At 47.5% G+C, this 18,613-nt stretch overlaps 1 protein-coding gene across 1 annotated transcript in view; it reads right to left on the bottom strand.

The window, feature by feature from the left end:
- The window catches only part of CTNNBIP1 (catenin beta interacting protein 1), a 50,871-nt gene extending 33,933 nt beyond the window's left edge, over window positions 1-16,938 (bottom strand). Inside the window, exon 1 of the mRNA XM_036257501.1 lies at window positions 16,891-16,938. The gene's annotated coding sequence lies outside the window, so the exon portion shown is untranslated. The remainder of the gene's footprint in view (window positions 1-16,890) is intronic.
- Window positions 16,939-18,613: the final 1,675 nt, after the last annotated feature.

Here is an 18,613-nt window from a genome sequence, read left to right as displayed (position 1 = left end):
AGATAGAGTGGGAGGGAAGGAGAGAGAGAGAAACATCGACATGAGAGGGACACATGAACTGGCTGCTTCCCACATGACCCCAAACAGGGCCAGGGACAAACCAGGGCCAGGGACAAACTGCAACCGAGGTACATGCCACTGACCAGAATTGAACCCACAACTCTTTGGTCTGTAGGCCGATGCTCTAACCCAGTGGTTCTCAACCTTCCTAATGCCACGACCATTTAATACAGTTCCTCATGTTGTGGTGACCCCCAACCATAAAATTATTTTTGTTGTTACTTTATAACTATAATTTTGCTACTGTTATTATCTTAAGCGACCCCTGTGAAAGGGTTGTTCGACCCACAAAAGCGTCGCGACCCACAGGTTGAGAATCCCTGCTCTAACTGCTGAGCAAAACTGGCCAGGGCAGTTTGTTTGTTTTTAAAGAGGAAGGGGGGAAAGTGACACAGTGCTATTTATTTATCAGGAGCTGCAGAAGATCCCTCCACTGAGAGCCATATGGACGAGTTCACGTCACCGTCACCCTCACCCTCGTTCTCACAGGGACAAGCCTTGTTCTCAGGCAGGCCCGGGCATGGCCCGCCAGGCCCTCCCACTGCCCAAGGGCAGGCTGGCTCGCCCAGGAATCACTGCCCTCCCCAGCTCTTCCCCTTTGCCTGGAATTGTGTCAAATAAATAAGACTCCTGAACCTGGGTCACTGCAGCCCGTCGGAATTCCAGGGCCAGGAAGGCCTCCAGCTTCCCCTTGCAAGAAGTAGGCCATAAATCAATCGGGTTGCCTGCAGGGCGAGAGCTCGGTCCCCAGTCGTGCATGCCCCCAGAGAGGCAGGCTGGCAGCCACTTGGCCTCCAGAGCTGGCCCCTTGCTCACTGTCCAGCTCTGGGGATGGCTGTCCTCAGGACCCAGCTGATGTCTCCTGGGGTTTTTGCCCTGGCCGGTTTGGCTGAGCGGTTAGAGCGTCAGCCCTCGGACCAATGAGCCATAAGTTCAATTCCTTTCGGTCAAGGGCACGGACCTCACTTGCGGTTCGGTTCCTGGCCCTGGTTGAGGTTGAGTGGGAAGCGACCAGTTGATGTGTCTCTTTGATGTCTCTCTCTCTCCCACTCTATCTGAAGGTAAATGAAAAAATATCCTAAGGTGAGGATTAAAAAAAAAAAAAAAATTAAAGAAAATAGGGTTTTGTCCTGGCTGGGTGGCTTGGTTGGAGCGTCATCCCATACAACAAAAGATTTTGCGTTCAATTCCTGGTCAGGGTATATACCTAGGTTGTGGGTTCAATCCAGAGTCAGGGCACGGACAGGAGACAATAATCGCTGTTTCTCTCTCATGTTGATGTTTCTCTTTCTCTCTCTCAAAAAATCAATAAACATATCTTCAAGTGAGGATTTATTTATTTATTTATCTATTTATTTATTTTTTATCCACTCCTGAGGACATTTTTCCATTTTTTGTTCAGACAGAGTGGGAGGGTGAGAGAGGAAGACAGAGAGAGAGAGAGAAACATTGACATGAAAGGGACACATCGAGTGACTACCTCTCGCATGACCCAACCAGGGCCGGGGACAAACTGCAACCGAGGTACGTGCCCTTAGCGGGAACCGAACCTGGGCCTCTCTGGACCGTAGGCCGACGCTCTAACCGCTAAGCCAAACCGGCCAGGGCTTCAGGTGAGGATTTAAAAAATAAAATAGGTTTAAGGGTTACTGCCTCCTCTTCCTATAGACTTTCAGCATACAGGTATGTGCTAATTTGCATAAGAATATAGGTATGTTGGTTTACCTTGAACAACATCCACACCATTGCTACAATTTGCAAGGATCACTGCTCTGCCCTGCTACGCAGGCAGTGACCTTCCTTCCCTCTCCTTTCCCTCCAGCTCCCTCTGAACAAAAAAATAATCCAAGGAAGGAGGAAACTTCCCCTAAGAGGCTGCTGAAGACTGGGTTTCCTTCCTTCCTAAATGTTGAACAAGCTGATAATCAGAGTAAAAAATGTTTTAAACACAGATAACTCCAGAATCTACATGAGCTTATTCCAGTAACTCGCTGGGGGAAGCAGCAAGAGTATGAGAAGTCCTGAGGGGTCATGTCCAGTCTGAAGGCAAGGATGGTGGTGGCAGGAGGCGAGGTGAAGGATGACCAGAGAAAATCCACACGCTGCTCTGAGAGGAGAAAACACAGCACCCAGCACAGCAGGAATCCACCCACAGCCACTTGGAGGGCCCGGGCCACCGTGGAAAAGCTCAGATATGTGCACAGAAATTGAATAGAGGCCACAGGGCCCCATGTGAGGGCTCCAAGAAACTGTCCCCATTCCCAATGGGTGTAGGCATAAAAACCCAGACTAGGCACACCCAGATAACCCAGTTCAGGAGCCAAATCCTCATCAACCATTTGTAATGACATCCCCGTTCCCAAAACCACAAAACCATTAGTCACCAAGCTACAGAAAGGCAGCTAGAAGCTCCTGGCAAAACTGGCCTATTAGCCCTCCCCTGGCAAAAAGACTCCTGGTTTCACAACCCAGCTATTCACCCAAGACTGTCACATTTCACAGGATGAAACCAAGGAGTCTGTTACAAGCCCATCTCCACAGAACCAAGCAGAACCTGACCTCTTGCAAAAACTCTTAGCCGAGAAGAAAAGCCTAATCGAGGTTCGCCAAGTGCGAGGTTAATTACCCTACACACCAGCGTGATGGTATTCCTAAGAATGATGACTTAAGTCTCAGAGAACTAGACTTCCTTGCAAATTTACTTGGAACACATAACGCAATATTACAACAAAACAAAAACAGGCACCAATGCACACCAGCCCTTACCTGCTTCTAGAAAAGCCATGTGTCTGCCAGAAAGATGATCATAAAAACGTCCAAGTCCAAAACAGAATAGCTCACCCAAAATAGAAATTCCTATGAGACAGGGAAACAGACTGTGTATGCTATAAAAGAAGGGGCAAGAAACCAGAAATCCAGGACAATGACCCAGGAGAGCCAGGCAAAGCCAAGGGGACTCAAACCAAAATAAATTCCACATGGAACGAAGTTGTTCTTTTCTCCTCACCTTTTTATTTTGAAAAATTTCAAAGCCACAGGAAAGCTGAAAGAACAGCACAAGGCACATCCTAATACTGGCCCCGAGAGTCCCCCACTGCGAACACTGCTGTGTTTGTCTCTCACCTCTCCGTGTTGTGGGTATATGAGGGTACGTCTGCTCTTCATCCTCCGCCATTTGAAAGTAAGTTGCAGATATCATGATACTTTGCTAAGTGTCTCATCATGTATCTCCTAAGGCCATTCCCCTGCAGAATTACTTTCACCCCTGAGGAATTTATAATGGCCCAGTAGTAGTCTCTGGTGTACAGCTCATCTCCAAATCTCCCCAGCCCCACTCTCCTCATTTTGGCCTTTACTGTTTTTTTGTTTGTTTAAATCCTCACCCAAGGATATTTTTTTCCATTTAATCTCAGATAGAGCGGGAGGGAGAGGGAGAAAGAGAGAAACATTGATGTGAAAGAGACACATGGATTAGCTGCCTCCCACATGATCCCAACCAGGGCCAGGGATCTAATCCCAACTGAGGTACGTACCCTTGACCAGAACTGAACCCAAGACTCTGGTCCTCAGGCTGATGCTCTAACAATGGAGCCAAACCAGCCAGGGCTACTACTTTTTCTTAACCCTCACCCAAGGATATTTTTCCATTTATCTTTAGATAGAGTAGGAAGGAGGGAGAGAGAGAGAGAAACATCAATGTGAGAGAGACACATCGATTGGTTGCCTCCCACAAGACCTGACCGGGGTCGGGGACCAAACTGTAACCAAGGTACGTGCCCTTGACTGGAATTGAACCGGTGACTGTTTGGTATGAGGGCCTATGCTCTAACGGCTAAGCCAAACCGGCCAGGGTGCCTTTACTGGTCTTTAATCCAGGATCCAATCCAGGATCTCGGTTGCATTTGGTTCCGGCGCTCTTTCACCTCCTTTAGCCTAGGCTCACCAGCTTTGCTTGTTTATCACATGAACATTTTTTAGAGTCCAGAACCATTGTCTTTAGGATATCCCACAATTTGGATTTGTCTAACTGCTCTTTAGGTGAAATATTATGGTCCGAAACTGCCACCGCCGATGTTGTCAGCATCCCACCGGAGACACACAGGCCGGTCTGCCCCGTTCCTGGTGATGCCAGGTTTGATGCCTGGGTTATAGAGCAAATTTTTAAATGTAAAGAGAACAGACTGATTATATTAGAAGAAAACACAGGCAAGAAAACAGTGGGGGAAGAAAAGAATATGAAATAAAACCCAGAACTGATAAAAGAAAATATTTAAAATTCTGATTATATAAAAAGCAAACTCTCTGTATGGAAAAAAAAATACTATAATCAAAAGAACAATGACAAATTGTGGAAATATGTGTAACGTATACTGCAGCTATAGGACAAACTTCCTTAATGTATAAATAATACCTATAGGTCAATAAGAAAAAGACTGCCAAACCAAGAAAGAAATGAGCAAACAATATAACAGACTGGTCATAAATGGCTCTTAAAGATATGAAATGATATTTTATTTCCTCATAAGGAAAATGTAAATCACAATTACAATAGTATACCACTTTTCACCAGATTAGCAACAATCAAAAAGTTTAACAATTTCTGCCAAGGTACCGGGGAAACAGGTATTCTTGGACAATTTTAGTGGGTACATAAAATGCTAGTATCTCCTTAAAGGGCAATTTGGCAATACTAAAAATGGAAACAGATGTATCCTTTGCTCTAACAATTCAGCCTGTAGCAATTTATTCTGTAGATACACTTACACGAATGCACAAAGGTATATGTAGGAGAATATCCCTTGTTAATAGTCACAAAAAGACAGAAAACTTAAATGCTCACTACCAGGGGACTGGTTTTAAAAAATTAATATATATATATAACCAATCAAAAGAATGCCATGGGCCCTGGCTGGTTTGGCTCAGTGGTTAGAGTGTTGGCCTGCGTCTGCCAAAGGGTTGTGGGTTCGATTTTCAGTCAAGGGCATGTACCTGGGTTGCAGGTTCAATCCCTGGCCCTAGTCACGGCCGTGCAGGAGGCAACTAATCCATGTGTCTTTCTCACGTCAATGTTTCTCTCTATCTCTCCCCCCTCTCTCCTTTCTACTCTATCTAGAAATTAATGGAAAAATATCCTCTGGTGAGGATTAACAAAAAATAATAATGATAATGCCAAGGAACCATTAAAATGAGTGAGGTAGTTCTAAATGACCTTAGACAAGTAACAGCCCCTCTGTGCCTGTTTACTTATCTGCAATCTGTTAGCAATAACAGTACTTAGGCCTGGTCAGTGTGGGTCAGTGGATTGAGCGTCATCCCATGAACTGAGAGGTCCTGGTTCAATTCCTGGTCACGGCACATGCCCAGGTTGCAAGCTTGATCCCCAATAAGGGGCGAGCAGGAGGTAGCCAATTGATGTTTCTCTCCCTTCCTCTCTCTCTCAAAAAATCAATAAACATATTTTACTTCAGACCACGATGAAGCACCACCACCCAACCAACTCCACGAGTGACACACTCAAGGAGTGGACTCAGTGGGTACCAGAGCCCTGCTGAAGTAAGTCTTGCTCTGTGTGGTGGGCCCCTGCACAGCTGGTCCTCCAAGGGAGTCAGAGGTCAGTGGACAGTGGGCACAGCAAGTCCTTGCAGCTGATCAGCCTGAGTAAATCCCTCCCATTAATGTGCCACCAGCAATCAAGACTCAATTACAACAGAAGGGTGTACAGTCCACACGAGGGGTGCACCTTGAGGGCCCAGCTGGGTGACCAGGGAGGCTGTGCCACTGGACCCTATAGGGCACCTACTACAACAGGCCACCCTAGGAAGCCTAGGAGACATAGTAGCTCTACATAATACATAGAAACAAACACAGGGAGGCAGCCAAAATGAGGAGACCAAGAAACAGGTCCCAAATGAAAGAATAGAGAAAAACTCTAGGAAAAGAACTAGATGAAACGGAGATAAACAATCTAACAGATGTAGAGTTCAAAACACTGCTTATAAGGATGCTTAATGAACTTAGTGAGAATTTCAAGGAACTTCGTGAGGACCTCAAGAGCATAATAAAGGACCAGTCAGAAATGAAGGATGTACTAAATGAAATAAAGAATAGTTTACAGGGAGTAAATAGTAGAGTAGGTGAAGCCAAGAAGCAAACCATCAATATGGAATATAAAGAAGCAAAAAACACCCAATTAGAACACCAAAAAGAAAAAAGAATCCAAAAAAAATGAGGATAGTATAAGGAACCTGTGAGAAAACTTCAAGCGTGCCAACATTCTCATTATGGGGGTGCCAGAAGGAGAAGAGAGAGAACAAGAAATTGAAAACCTATTTGAAAAAATAATGACAGAAAACTTCCCTAACTTGGTGAAGGAAATAGACATACAAGTCCAGGAAGCACAGAGAGTCCCAAACAAGATGAACCCAAAGAAGTTCACACCAAGACACATCATCATCAAAATGCAAAAGGTTAAAAACAAAGATAATCTTAAAAGCAGCAAGAGAAAAGCAGTTAGTTACCTACAACAGAGCTCCCATAAAGCTGTCAGCCAATTTCTCAAAAGAAACTTTGCAGGCCAGAAGGGAGTGGCAAGCAGTATTCAGAGTGATGAAAAACTAGGACCTACAACCAAGATTACTCTATCCTGCCAAGCTGTCATTTAGAATCAATGGCCATATAAAGTTTCCCAGACAAGAAAAAAAGCTAAAGGAGTTCATTACCACCAAACCAGTGTTATATGAAATGTTGATGGGTCTTCTTGAAGAAGAAGAAGATTAAAAAATAAGAACAATAAATACATATCTATCAACAATTGAATCTACAAACAAAACGAACAAGCAAAACAGAAACAGATTCATAGATACAGATAAATTTTTATTGGTTTCCAGATAAGAGGGGGGTTGGGTGAAAAAGGTGAAGGGATTAAGAAGTACCAACTGATTGTTAGACTGACCTCAAAGGGAAGTGGGGAGGTGGGGTGGGAAGAGAGAAACTAAAGAACTTATATAAATATATGCATAATCAACAGACACAGATAACAGTGTGGGGAAGGCGGTGGGGGGGTGGAGAGGAGGGGATCAAGGGGGGAAAACAGGAGGAACATCTGCAATACATTCAACAATAAAGATAAGTTTAGCCCTGGCTGGTTTGGCTCAGCAGTTAGAGCGTCAACCCGCGGACCAGAGTCTCCCGAGTTTGGTTCACGCTAAGGGCACGTACCTTGGTTGCAGTTTGTCCCCAGCCCCATGGAGTTGTGTGGGTGGCAGCCAGTTGATGTGTCTCTCTCACATCGATGTTTCTCTCTCTCTTCTTCCCTCTCTCTTTCCTGCTCTATCTGAAGATAAATGTAAAAATGTCTTCGGGTGAGGATTAAAAAAATAATAATAACAATAATAATAAAAAGATAAGTTTAAAAAGAAAAAACCCATATTTTAAAAAATAATAAAATAACAGTCCTTAGTTGATAGGGTTGTTGTGAAAAGTGAATGAGTTGATATAAGTAAAGTGCTTTTAACAATAGCCAGCATACAGGAAATGCTCAAGTGGTATTAGCTGAATGATGGTGATGGTGGTGGTGGTATGAACAGTTCTAGTATTTATTGTGAAGTGAAAAAGTAAGGTGCAGGCCCTGGCCAGGTGGATCAGTTGGTTGGAACATCATCGTCCTGTACACCAGAAGGTTTTGGGTTCGAAAAATAAATAAAGGAAAAAAAGAAAAAGGTTTTGGGTTGAATTCCTGGTCGGAGCATGTATGGGAGGCAATAGATAGATGTTTTTCTCACGTCGATGTTTCTCTCCCTCTCTCTCAAAATCAATAAAAACATATCTTTGGATGAGGATTAAAAAAAAAATTAAGGTACAGAACACTGTGTGTTACAGTATGAAAATAAAATAGTGCGTGTCTGGCCCGTGTGTGGTCACACATGTGCACGGTGCACTTGTACACATGCAGAATGTCTCTGGTTAAGATGCACAAGACAGCTAACAGTGGTCTCTTTCGGGGATTGAAATCCAGGGAAGAAGAAAGACATAGTTTTCCCATAGAGACTTTTGAATTCTGAACTATGTATATACATGCTTTACTGACTCCAATGAATGATTTTTTTAAAAAGGAGTAGGGTCAGGATCTCTTCTGGGTGGTTGGCCAGTCCAGTGCAGTGCCTGGTACTGAGCATTCAAGCTCCACCATCATTGCTCACAGACCAAGAAAACTCTTTTCTTCCAGGAGATGAAAAGGGAGGATGGGCAGCTAACACCTGGTACAAACATAAGGCGACAGGGCACATGCTGCCTTGCAGGTGGCAGCAGCAGCTTCATGCCAGGTGGGAGAAAGGACACTTGTCCTGGCTGACTCCACTCTACCCGGTCCCACCATAAGCGCTGGAAGACTGCTCCGTGCAGGAAAGCAAAGCCAGGGCCCTAGACAGACGCCCCCACAGCTGGCTTGCTGGCGTACAAGCCCCACCATGTCCTACTAAAAATCACTGGCTCCCCCATCTTCCTGAAATTCCAACAATCAGCCACTGGAACACCATGTGCCTTGAAAGGCCACCAGGCAGTGCCAATAATGAGGACAGACACGGTGGTGGTATGTGCGTGGGGGGCATAGCTGAACAACCTCTGCCTTCGTTGGGAAGTTCACACAGGTCTAGATCACAGCCTAGCCGGAGCTCACCTTGGCAGTTTCCCTACCTCACCTTTTGCTCCTTCCTTTGTAAATAAGATTGGATCAATCAGGGGCTCTTAACTACCACTTTATCAGCTCAAAATCCCCAAATCATCTTGGCAGTACTCACAGCTCCCTCCACCCCCAACCACACACAGGAGAAATATAAAATTACAAATGGAAAGTCATTCAAATGTCCTCTACCTGCAGAGAATGGAAGAAACCTAGAGGGTCCGGAACACATTTCAGATCATTTTCCTGCAGCAGAAGGACATTCTGCAAGATGAGGGTCAGGATAGGTCTGCCGGAAGCCAGGGCGGCCTGGGGCTGTGAGGTCTTGGTCTGGGCAGGGAGGTTAGGCTAACCCACCTCCTTGGAACCTGGGTCCCTGGTTTGCCTGGTAATTTAGCAGGAAGAACAAGGGTGGGGCTCACACTGCGAGAGGTATTTGAACCCACAAGGGACGCTGATCCCCACAGGAAGCTCCGCTGGCAGAATCCAGGACTGCTGAACAACAAGGCGGTAACTTCATCTGCTCGGGTTGTTTTCAGTCCAGGGGCACGGACCACAGAGTTTCACAGCAGGAAACATGTGGGTTGGATACTCAGGAGATACAGGCCTGAAAAAAACTTAATTGGAGCTGGTCTCCAAAAACCTCCCACCCGGCTCTCCACGTGGGAAAGGATATGAAAGTGGGTCATGTTCTCCCAGCTGAACTGGTGTCCCTGTGGGCTCCAACCACACTTGAAGAAGTCCAGGGACACTGAGTGAGCCAGTCTCCTTGCTGAGTCAGCCATTTCTTCCTGATCAGATGCTGAATGATTCTGGGGCCCCCCAGACTGAGAGGGCAGCCGATTAGCACCAGGCAGGCAGTGACATGTCAGGGTCTAGGTGAGAGTATACCACGCTGTCCTGGAGCCTTCCCCTCACTCCGACTGTGGGCATATGCCTCTGCCAGCCCTTTGCCCTCTTCACCCCAGCCCTGGCTGGAGGGAGACAGGAACACTGTGTGCTCTCTCAGGAACTGCTGGGCCTCCCCGGCCTTGCTCTTTGAAAGGACCCCGAGGCCTGGTGCTGGGCAGACTCAGGGAAGAATGAACCCCCCCCTCCCACACACACACACACACACTGTGTATATATTGACTCCAAACAGGGGTTCGAGGACACAGGTGTCCACAGGCATCAGTTCTTTCAGGAACCCCATGGACATGCCGGAAAACACGGAGCAGCCAGCCCAGCTCGCCTGCACCTTGTGCCTGTTTCCCAAATTCGGCAGAGGGAGACCGGTCAGGCAGGGGGAGCATTCTGGCGACAAGGTCTGGCAGTCATTTCATAAGAAGGCACTAGATTGGTGGCATAACTTCAAAAAACGTTGGAAAAAGCCCACTGCCGTGATCTTGACCTCTCCCCGACTTTAACTCCAGTAACAAAGGGTTAAGGCCATTAGGGGAAATCAGGTTCTTACTGACCACTGCCACCAGGTGCTAATTGTTTCTAAAGATGCCCACATCAAGAGCAGCTTTTGTTAAGTGTGGCACTGAAGGGCTCTAATCTGTTAACTCTTCCCTTGCTCTTCTTGGAAGCCAAACACAGCCCTCCACCTTAATGCCCTCCCAGGGCAGGTACCCATGGGGGCTAATGTGTACATCTGGAAATTATATCCTGACTCTCCCCCTGAGAGTTCAAAGCACCAACACGTTTTTTCTTTATTCACACGACTCCAACCAGATAATAAGCCTCTTGGCCCTAGACTATAAGGGAAGAATGATTTTTCCCCTGCTCACCACAGAATGCCCAGTGGGACCCAGACTGTGCTAAAAGCTCAGTAAACATTTATTAAGTGAATTAATGAATCACTAGAAGGGAGGAAGGAAAGAAGGAAGGACAAACAGAAGACAGCCATCACTCAGTATCTCTGTGTTCTTGGCTTTCATGATAAAGACATCATAGGCCGGATTAAAAGTCAAGCCCTTTAACCCCTTCTCTGTCCTGCTATGAATGGTCCTTGATCATGTCGTGATGCGTGGTATACCCACCTGCTCACAGAGGCTTACACAGCACAACACGACCATGAAGAATGGAGAAACACTCATGACCCTCAATCGTTAAGAAACTTCAGAAGGAGGAAAACAATGTTTTGGTCCAGCCATGCCCATCACAGAAGGCCACCTTTCCTTCTGTGGACTGTTGTCTGCCCCTTTTAACAAGGCTTTGTGGAGGATCAGGGCATAATAGATCTTTAATAACTGAGCATAACAGCAGTTGGTGCTCAGCGCCCTTTCATAAAAGAAGTTCAAAAGCACTTTGGCTCAAACATCATAATGCCCCTGCGAGCTATGAAGGTGCAGGTATCATTATCCACATTTACAGTTGGGGGAAGTAAGGCACATGGAGGTTAATGAGCTTGCCCAAGGTCAGAAGAGACAGGGAAAGGGCACAAGATTCAAACTCTTTGCAGCAGCCAGTGAGCTAACTCTGGACCCTAACAATGCCACCCAAGCTGGGCTTAAGCGAGATTTTTTTCTTCTCCATTGTTTCTGCTACAAAGCAGTATCTAATATGGTGCTCAGAGCTCACACTCAGGAGCCAAATCTACTTCCTCAGTTTGGATCTGACTCTGTTCCCAACTAGTTTGATCTCAAACAAGTTACTTAACCTTGCTAGGTCTCAGCTTCTGAATAAGTAAAATGTTAATAATGGTGCATATCTCAGAAACTACAGTGAAGAGTAAATGAGACGATATATGTGAAATGCCATTATCATTCATTTCCTCATTTTCTAAATGAGCACATATCACTCTTATAATAAAATAAACCAGTTACTTGAGAAAAAGATTGCACCCACTCAGTTTAGTTTTTACAAGGCTACAGCTGACATATGACTAACAGGCCTTTTGAATCCTGCCAATAAAATGCCCCAGGACCCTGAAGGTGACTTATACCACGGAAGTCCTATTTGGTTCCCACTAACTCCTGTTGGCCTCTCAAGGTTAAGAGCAAGTGACATCATGGACACTAACTGACAAGGGATGCCTGAGTGAGGATTTGAAAAGCTGGCAAATGCACCCTGTCTAAGGAGGCCAGCTCTGGATTCCTGGCAAGCTGAAGCCCTCGGTTTGAAATGCCACTTCCCTGAGTGCTCTGCTGAGCTTCCCGACGCCATTTAGCCCCGACCAAAGATAGCCAATGCTTTCTAGGTACCACTGTGTTTCTGATCAAGTGACCAAACAGTGACAGTGTGGCCTGACCCTCTATAGAGGGCCTGGCGATTCTCATCAGGAGACTGGAAGAGAAGGGTGTAGGGGAAGGGTGGGTAGGTAAGGAAAGCTGCCAAATCTTGGTATACCCACAACAGAAACACTGGGATATATTTGTGTGGGGGTGCCCTTGGTGCACATCTGAAGAGAATAGCAAAACTCCAAGGTTACTTTAGAGTCAGTGTCAAGATAAGAAGCTTTAACTCATGCAGAAATGAGCAGGGAAGGAAGGAAGGAAGGAAGGAAGGAAGGAAGGAAGGAAGGAAGGAAGGAAGGAAGGAAGGAAGGAAGGGAGGGAACGAACGAACATAGTCCATACCCTTGTATGGGACAAGATGCTAAGAACTGACAATGTTCATTCATTCAACTCGAGAAATGTTTACTGACTACTTATGTACTCAGGGGGAAAAGAAGGCCCAGTGGAGTCTGCAGGACACACAGGCACGCCTATACCTTCACTAACCTAGCAGATGGCCCCATATCTCCTAGGTACGTTGGCCAGAAAAATGAGGAACCTGATGGGAATAAACTCAACACTGCTGGCCTCCTGGCCTCCAAAAGCCTTCCTAGGATAAGGCGAGCCTGCTCACTGCTCTTCCTGGTATCCTGCTCTTTCTCCCAGGATGGACCACCAGAAAAAGTTCCTGAAGTGACTTCCCACTGTTCAGAATTAAAGAGTAAAATCCAAACTCCTGCCCTGGCCAGTTTGGCTCAGCAGTTAGAGCGTCGGCCTGCGGTCTGGAGAGACCCGGGTTCGGTTCCCGCTAAGGGCACGTACCTCGGTTGCAGTTTGTCCCCGGCCCTGGTTGGTTGTGCGGGTGGCAGCCACTCGATGTGTCCCTTTCACATCGATGTTTCTCTCTCTCTCTCTCTCTCTTCCTCTCTCTCCCTCCCACTCTATCTGAACAAAAAATGGAAAAATGTCCTTAGGTTAGGACAAAAAAATAAATAAGTAAAATAAAATCCAAACTCCTCACTATGGCCACAGATCCAGCCACTACCAACTCTTTATTCACCTCGTTCCAGCTCCACACTGCACTTATTGCTCCTGTTCCTGCTGTCCTCTCTGCCCATCAGCCGATGTCTATTCAGAGCCACCTCCTCAGAGCTAGGTAAAATTATGACCTAACCCTCATCCCAGTCACGCTCCATCTCATTGCCCAGTTTTATTCTCCCTGTATCTCTTTTCATCACTCTAGGTTATTTTGTTCACATAGCTACTTGTTTACTAGCTGTCTCACCCACTACAAAATAACCTTCATTACACCATGTATCTTGGCGATCTAAGCACAGTGCCTGGGGCTTAGTAGGTGTTCAGTAAGTCACAAATATTTACTGAGTACCTACAAAGTTTAGGCACTGAATTATAATAGTAGACCAAAAAAAGACAAAATCTCTGCCCCCAAAGAGCTTAAATTCTGTTGGGAGATAACATAAATTAATAATGGTAAAACGATAGCTGTTACTGCAACCAAGCAACTATTCAGTGCTCAGTGCTGTTCTAAGCATCTGATAGGTATTACTTAAATTTTTTAAAATTAATTAATGTATTTATTTTTGTTACAGATGTTTCTCCTTTTCCCCCCACTGATATCCCCTTCCCCCTCCCTCCCCGCCCTGTTCCCAGCTTTGTTGTCCCTGTCCACTGTTCATGCATACATGCATATAAGCTCTATGGTTTATCTCCCCCCACCCCCTCTTCTAGGGATTGTCAGTCTGTACCCCACTTCCACATCTCAGGGACTACCCTGTTCTTCAGACTGTTATGTTCATTATATTCCACAAATAAGTGAGATCATATGATACTTGTCTTTCTGTTTGGCTTGTTTTGCTTAGGATAATACTTTCCAGGTCCCGCTGTTTCATCTCAAAGGATGAGATCTTTCTTTCCCACAGCTGCATAGTACTCCATTGTGTATATGTACCACAGCTTTTTTTATCCATTCGTCTACTGATGGACATTTGGGCTGTTTCCAGATCTTAGCTATTGTAAATGCTGCTATGAACATGGGGGTACATATATTCTTTCTGATTGGTGTTTCAGGCTTCTTAGGGTATATTCCTAGAAGTGGGATCACTGGATCAAATGGCAGTTCAGTTTTTAATTTTTTGAGGTGGTATTACTTAATTTAATCCTCCCAACAACCTCATGAAGGAAGTATTATTATTTTATAGATGGGAAACTGAGGCATGGGGGGGGGGTTACATTACTTGCTGAAGGTCACACAGCTCATAATGGCAGACCAAGATCCAAATCCAGCAGCTGTTCCTTATGGACAGGGCTGGAGAGAGAGCATGCCCACCCTCGAAGGGCTGCCCTGTTCAGGGAGCTCGGTGAGATGTACTGCTGGGGTTACCAGTGCTGCGCACTGCATGAGGAGAAATCTGAAAGGAAGAGCAGTCTGATGAAAAGACGAGGGACAAGGGTCAGGATTCCTGGCTTCTAGGTGCTGTGAAACACCCAGGCATGACAACCAATACTTGACTTTACTTTTTGTACAGGACACTGATCGAGGCGCTGTGAGGGATACAAAGATGAACCCAATAGAGATCCTGCCCTTGGAAAGTTTACAGTCATGCACATACACATGGTGCTGAAATAGAGGCAGAAAGTGGGAGGTACCATAAGAAAATGTACAAACTGTTATGGAATTTCAAGAGTTTTTCAGCCTCTAGGGGCCACAGGGTGCCCAATCATAAAAGGGGCTGGCCTACGCAACCCCTGAGGTCTTCTAGTTCTAATGTGCTCTGACAGCACAGATTTGGAGCACAAGGAAATCAAGTTTTATTCTGGTTCATGGTTCAAGTTCATGGCCACTGAACTTGTTCATGTTCTCCTACCTAAGAACAGTTCCAGTTTCTTTGAGCAACATCTTACAGCAGCAGCAGGGCTATAATGCTCTCATGTAAATAATGCTACTAGATGTGAGAACAAAGCTTAGTGTGCTCTGCCCTCTTCCACTTCTTACTGGTTTTTAAACCCACAAACCCTCTTTCCATCAAGGAAGAGGTGCCCCTTCTGTGAGAATGTTGTTATATTCCCCTTGTTCATGTCTGTACCCCTAGAGTCTAGCATAGTACCTGGCTCACAATAGGTGCTGAATAAAGTTTGCTGAGCTAAACCTGAGTATGGCCAGGTCTGGAAATTCTCTGCTTGACATATAAATCTCAGTTGGTGTTCCCTGAAGTTTTGCTTTATAGCTCTCAGCTTCTCCTAGGGGAACAGACTGGTTCCACCTCTTCACTTTCACTGTTACCACACTGGTCTCCCAAGCCTCCATCATCTCTTGCCAGGCAGCTGCAATATAGTCTGTCTCCCAACTGGTAACCCAGCTTCTATGTTTGCTTCTTACAATCCAGTCACGATGTAGCAGCCAGAATGATTTTTGAGAACTTACATTTAGATCTTATAACCACTCTGCTGAAAAGCCACCAGTGGCTTCTAAGTGCATTTGGAATAAAACCCAGACTGGTTCTTCCCACATGCATAGCCCTTACCACTACTGAAATTATTTTGTCTGCTTATTTATTTATTACTCTCTCCTCTTTAGAATGTCAGCTACAGGAGGGCAGGGGCTGTGTCTACCTTCACCACTATAGCCCCATGCTTGGAATGGTGCCTGCCACACAGTAAGCATTCACTATTGAATGGATGACTCTCCATCCCATAGAGGAAACTTATATTTACAAGGACCACAAACTCCACCCAGAAACCATGAATGCCACACTAGCATTTAACAGCTGGCACCTTTATTTATGATTCAAAATCCTGCTTTAAATCAGAGGAAACTTGGTATCTCTGGATACTTGAATAGTCCAAAAGATCAGCATTACGTACAGTCTCCAGCCAGGAACTACAGTCCAGCAGTTGTAGCAGGAAGTTAAGAGTCAAGGCACTTGGGAACAGAACCTCAGAACAAACTCTGACTTGCCCCTGGGTCCCTTACCAACACACCCTGTGCCTCAATTTACCCAGCAGTCAGCCAGGCACACTTCCCTACATTCTGAGTGGCAGGAGACAAAATAATTAACAGCTACAGCACACTTAGATCTTCAGATAGGAGGTGCTGCAAACCACACAGCTCATTATTCATAAAACTCTTGATTTGCTGCCAACACAGGCCTCCTCGGCCTTCCCAGGGGCTAACCTGACAGCAGGTACTGCTCAGACAAGTTCAGCACACAAGAGAGAGAGGGAGGTATGTGGGACCTAACAGGTTGGGTCCAGAGCTATGTGTCTTGGTTACCAGGTTCAAGAAAACGGAAGGTGGCTGGGGTGGGGGTGATGAAAAGGAGGTGAGAAGCCAGTTTGGGGCTCCAAGAGGTTAATTTTGCAGGCTCACGTAACAGCTGGCCATACAGGTGAGACATGTGCCTGCAGTGTGTACCTTCCAGGAACACGCACCGGGGGAGGCGGAATGCAGGGACGACAGCTCGATCAAACTGGAGAGAGGAAGGGCAGCCCAGTGGCCAGACCTCGGCAGCATTTAGTTTGGGGAAACATGGAGGAGCTCGATACACAGGGTCAGGATGCTGAGAGTGGGGCTCAGGTGAGGGAAGAGACGAGAGGACGCAGGACCTGCGGCGCTGACAGACGATGACAACCGCGCCGAAGCGGGAGGTGAGCTCCCGGGTGGGCGCTCGGACACCTGTGGAGGCGTCCTCGGGGAGAAGGTGAGGACCCTGCAGGGTGGTCTTCGGCGGGGGCGGGCGGGCGGCGGGAGGCAGCAGCGGCCCGGCGGGGCCAGGAGGCCTGGCCCAGACCAGGGCGCCGCGCCGGGGGCCCAGCCGGCGGGTCCGAGTGGGGTCGGGGGTGCCCTCCGCGGGAGACAAAGGGCCGGCGACTCCCCCGAGCCCAGGCGCGGCGCGGGCCCGGGTGCTACGGGCGCGGGCTGGCCTCGGCGCTTACCTGGGCCGCCCGACCCGGCCGGGCCGGCGGGGGCTGCGGGTCCGTGCGCGGCGCGCGGCGGCCTGTTCCGGGGCACGCTCACCCCAAGCAGCCGCGGCGGCAGCAGCAGCAGCAGCAGCAGCAGAAGCAGCGGGAGCGGCCACCTCAGCCTCCGCCTCCCGCTCCGTGAGTCACCGCGGCGGGGAGGGAGGGAGGCGCCAGGCCGCCGGGGGAGGGACCGGCGAAGGGGGCGGCATCTGGCTCCGCGCGGGCGGTGGAGGCTCGGCCGCGGCAACGCCCCGCAGAGTGGAGGGGGCCGCGGAGGGCCGGGCGCTGGGGGCGAATCCTGCTGGAGGGGGCGGGGCACGGGGAGCGTGGGGATACTCATTGGTTACAGCGGACCGCGGGGCGGGGCTGTCTGCTGCGGGGCGGGAGCTGCGGGGGCGTTCGGGGACGCTCATTGGTTACATCGGCCCGTGGGCAGGGCTTCCTGCTGCGGGGCGGGCACTGCGGGGGCCTTGTACGCCGGGGTGGGGCCACGGGATGGGCGGGTGGGACGGGGTCGAGAGTAGCCGCGGAGCTGCGCTCAGAGCTAAGGGGAGGGCCGGGACCGGAGGTGGGCTTGGAGGAGGAGGCGGCCTGAGGGTGGAGCCGGGGTTAAGGATCGAACTGTCGCGGAGGTAAAGCAACTTTGGCCCTCGCTGCTCCCGGAGTACAGTGATCCCGTAAAAATAACGGCCCCTTCCGCACACGGGTCTGTGTTCAAAAAGGGGAGCTGCCAGACAGGCTGCCAGACAGGGCGGAACCCTAGTGCGGCCAGTTTACCCGGGACCACTGAAAAATCTGGATGGACAAGGTGGCAAGACATTTAGAGGCGTGGGCTTCCTGAGTCTTGGAGCTGGGAACGTTGCTACCTTTGAAGCGGTTAGGCCCACTCTTGAACTGGGGGCCTGCCGAACCTGGGGTCCACGGAACCTAGAGAGCCCAGGGATGGGCCTCCGGGGGTCCGTTAAACTTAGACTATCGTGTGCATTTACTGGACCAATGAGTGCATTTTTCTAGGGCAAAGGGGTCCGTGATTAAAATGCTTCTCTAGAAAGTCTACCTCTGCTATCTGGCTCCCCTGGAGAGAGTACAGGGAGAAATAGCCGTTTGTAGGCAAAATGTAAATTGCTTTGAACACCCACCTTCCCTTTTGAAGGGATGCATCTATTTAAATGTGGTCTCATTTTCAACATTTTAACTTAACAGTTACATAGTGTGACACTAACCGAATTTAAAAGTCCTCCTGCCTCGCTTTCCCAAACTTTCTTTTCACCCCTTTTCTGTCCTCTTCTACTCCCCTGACATTTCTTCCCATTCTCTATGCAAGAAAGAGACAAGATACTTAAAAATTTTTTTACTGTGTTCATATTCTGAAATGTCCTATTACTCCCTTGACACTGTATTGTAGTTACAATTGAGGACTATTTTAATCTTAACAAGAGTCATTAAATTACTAATTCTGAAAGGCCAGAAATAGATGTTAATCATGTCTGTATCCCCATCAGTGTCCAGACTACCATGCACATAGCAAGAGTTCAACCAATATTGGCCAATACAGTGTACCAGCTGGTCCTTCATGTTTTCCAGAGCACACCAATGCCAAACAAACAAACAAACAAACAAATCTTACACATTCAAATGATTTTTATGTAAATATTGATATTTAAACAAGTGAATTAAAGTTAAACAAGTCACTGGC

Source organism: Molossus molossus, unplaced genomic scaffold, assembly GCF_014108415.1.
Source record: "Molossus molossus isolate mMolMol1 unplaced genomic scaffold, mMolMol1.p scaffold_m16_p_12, whole genome shotgun sequence".
In the NCBI taxonomy this organism is placed as follows: domain Eukaryota; kingdom Metazoa; phylum Chordata; class Mammalia; order Chiroptera; family Molossidae; genus Molossus; species Molossus molossus.
This window is presented reverse-complemented; position numbering and strand designations above follow the sequence as displayed.